Source organism: Balaenoptera musculus, chromosome 2 (genome assembly GCF_009873245.2).
Source record: "Balaenoptera musculus isolate JJ_BM4_2016_0621 chromosome 2, mBalMus1.pri.v3, whole genome shotgun sequence".
Taxonomy (NCBI): Eukaryota; Metazoa; Chordata; class Mammalia; order Artiodactyla; family Balaenopteridae; genus Balaenoptera; species Balaenoptera musculus.
The window spans coordinates 173362792-173366552 of record NC_045786.1 but is presented as its reverse complement, the minus strand read 5'-3'; positions in this window follow the sequence as shown (position 1 = coordinate 173366552).

Here is a 3761-nt window from a genome sequence, read left to right as displayed (position 1 = left end):
AGCAGACCGGGGCCAGCTCTGCCCTCCAGGCACGGCACCTATGCTTGGTCGCTGTCATGAAGCACCAGTCTGGGGTAAAGGGCCCAGGGATGGGCAGGCGCCCCTTCTCTCGGGGCTCTTGGCGCAAGACTGCCGTCACCGCTCACCTCCTCGCCTGGTGCACAGGACGCCCGAAGAGGCAGTGGCCCTGCCTTGCTGGTGACTGAGCGCGCTCCCTGCGGTGGTCCAGCCAGCCTGCTGGGACCCCTGCCCTCTCCCCGCCTCCTGCCCGGCTTGGTCCCCGGCTACCCAGCTCTGCAGGCACGGCAGGGGCCAGCCTCCGGGGCTTCCACCACCTCAGACCCGGCTGAAGAGCCGGCTCCCTCCTCGGGACACCCTCCCTTTGTGGGAAGCACAAACCGCCCTCTCCCCTGGGGCGGGCTCACTCCCCAGCGGCTCTCCCAGGAAGCCTGCTTCCCGGGGCCGGTCCCGATGGAGGGAGGGCGTGTGGAGCGTCCCCCTGTGTGCTGCGCGCCCTCTTCCGCGGAAGCCTCCCCTGCCCCGGGGACCTGGCCCCACTAGCGAGTCACTGCCTGCAGGCCCAGGGTCCAGGCTGTACACGCTGCCGGTCCGAGCGGCGCGGAGGGTCCTCGGGGTCACCAAGGGCACGGCGGCCCGCCGGAGGGGGGCACAGGGCGGGAGGGGCCGCTTGGGCTTCACCAGTGGCTCTTCTCCTTGGCTTCCGGGGCTGCCACCTGCACCTGATGTCCCTCGAGAGTGGACTGAGGGCCAGGACAGGGATTTGCCCCCAGAATTCTCCTGGAATCCCTGTGCCCGCCCCCGAGAGCCACCACAATGGCTTCTTGGGGACTTTGTACCCCAAGCCTGCTAGGGGGTCCTGGGAATGGCAATGGCCCCAAAGGCACTGTGCCCCCTTTCCACTCCCCCTACATGCACGCAGGCCCTGGATACCTCCAAGGTTGCTTCTGGAAGTTCCTGGAGCCCAGGGCCTCAATGAGTTCACCCGCCAGCCAGGCAGCTCCCTGGAAGGCCATGTTCACTGTGTGGGCCTCGCTTCACCTCCCTAGGGAACAGGCTGGGGCTGGCATCTCTGCTGAAACCATGCTTGACTGAGGGGCCTGAGCTGCCCCACCGCTGCCTGGTCCAACAGGGAGGGCCCTTCCACAGCTGGCCTCCCCACCCGTGGAGGAGAAGCCTGACGGCCCCTCATCCTGGCAACTCTTTCCCCCAGACCTGGAGTCCCAGCTGGGCCCGCGGTGGCCCAGGCGCCTCTGGCCACGTGGATGGGACCTGAGTGCCGGGACCACACCTGCCGCTACTGTCCAAGCCCTCGGCCAGGCCATCGCTCCTCCGTCCCACAGATGCCCTCCACTCCAACCCGGGCCCGCCTTGGAGACCCAGCAGGCTTCTGCCCCATCCACACTGCATCCACCCTGCCCCACGGCACTGACGGTTCCAGGGATGGCGGACCTCAGAGGCCCGGAGAGGCACCCGTCCTGATGGGTGTTGGCAGGGAGGGAGGCCTGGTGGGAGAGCCTCCAGATCACAGGCCCTGGAGTGACCCGGGGCTGGGCTGAAATCCTGCCTCGGCACTTCCTGCTGCAGGATTCTCCAAACCCCCGTCTCATCGACAAATGGGAGAAATGACCGCGGTTGGGAGGAGGAAGCCACGTGAGGTGACTTACCAGTCACCGCGCAGGCTCAGAGGATGGGCTCAGGAGATGGACCGGACGCGGGTGGCAGGAAGAGCCGGGCCGTGCAGCCGTGCTGTTGAGGTGTCAGGGCCCAGGTGGCCGTGGCTCCAGCCCCAGTGTCCAGCCTCAGGGGCAGGGCTGGGTGCAGCCTGTGGCGCCTGTGGCCAGGAGCCAAGGCAGCGGGGTTCTCGTGGAAGTGCTTCTAGGTTGCAATGTGGGGGGCTGTTCCCAGCAGCGGGGCCTCGGGCCTGCTTCTCATCCCTCCTCAGAGATTCTGTGGGCTTCCCCATCTTCCTTCCGGAGTCCTACATCATTTAGTTATCTAGCTGTTCCATCGGTATTGTGAGAGGTGGGTTAAAATCTCCAACTGCAGTTATGGATTTGTGTCTTCCCTCTAGCTGTCAGACTGTGTCATGCGTTTTGAAGCTGTTATTAGGTGCATACCCACTTATAACTTTATGTCTTCCTGATGAACTGACCCTTTTATCATTATGAATTGTCCCTCTTTGCCTCTAATAATATGCTTTGCCTTAAAGTCTATTTTGTGCGATATTAATATAATCTCTCCAGGTTTCCTAGGTTGTTTGCAAGGAATACCCACGTAATTGTGCTTCTCAGATATTGGAATTTTTACAAATTAAAGGTTTGTGGCAACCCAGTGTTGTCAGATGATGGTTAGCAGTTTTTTGGCAATAAGGCATTTTAAAATTAAAGTATGTGCATTGTTTTCTAGACAATGCTATTGCACACTTAATAGACTGTCGTATAGTGTGAATATAACTTTTATATGCACTGGAAAACCAAAAAACTCCTGTGACTTGCTTTATTGCAATATTAGTTTTATTGCAGTTGGTCTGGAACTGAACCTGCAGTATCTCCGAGGTTGGTCTGTATCTCTTTTTCCACACTTTTACTTGCAAACTATCTGTGCCTTTGTGTATAAAGTGTGTCTCTTGTAGATGGCATAGAGCTGGATCTTGCTTTTTCATCTAGTACGATAACATTTACCTTGTAATTGGAGTTTTTATTCCATCTATATAGAATTTCGGTTGCAACTAGGTTAGATTTAGATCTGCCATTTTGCTATTTGTTCTGTCTTATCTCTTTTGGTTCCTCTTTCCCTGCCTTCTTTTGTGTTCATACAGTATTTCTTAGAATCCCATAATTTTCCCATTGGATTTCCAGCTATATGTCTTTGCATATATTATTTTTCAGTGGTTGCTCTAGAGATTAAAGTATGCATTTTAACGTATCCCAATCTACATGGAATTAGTATTGGATTCCTTCAGGTAAAATACAGCCACGTACATCTCCATTCACTCTGCCGTCTATATTACATCTTTGTTATAAACACAACAATACAGTGTTGGTACTTTTGCTTTAAATAATAATGTCTTTTAAAGGAATTAAGAAAGCAGAAGTAATACAGCTTGAGTTAGTTTACTGCCTCTCAGCTCCAAATCTACCCTTCTTTGTCCTGCTTTGTGGAACTGGAGCTGGACCATGGAAATACCTTTTGCCTGCTGGACGATGCTCCAGCATCGTCAATAGAGGGCACTAGAGGGCCACTGCAAGGCCATAGTCAAGCCACAGCTTCTCTTCCTGGTTCCCAGGTGCTTTTCATCCACCTGTGGCACAGCCGCCAGCAGCTGGCAGGAGGCCCACCAATGCTCACTCTCCAACGAGTTTCCTGGCTAACCAGTGGGTCACTTCCTATGAACCAGCTTCAGCCAGCACTGTTCTGTCCTGTTTCTTCACCACTGCTAGGCTGCATATTCCATGGGGGGGGGGATCTGAAATTCAGCCTTGTGGCGGGAGACATTCCACCTTCTCACTTTATCCCCCTGAGCACTAGACAAAGCAGCTGTTTTCTGCATTTGGTATTCCTGTAATCCTTAAAGTTCTCTTTTACCCACTTTAGTAGTTAACCATCTCTTACCAATTTATAATTGTTAACATTTCCCTGTTCACATTATGAGTGGTTCCTGTCTTCTGGATGGACATTGAGTGATACATCTAGTCTTTTACCCACATGTTTACCACTTCCACTGCCATCCATTCCTACCC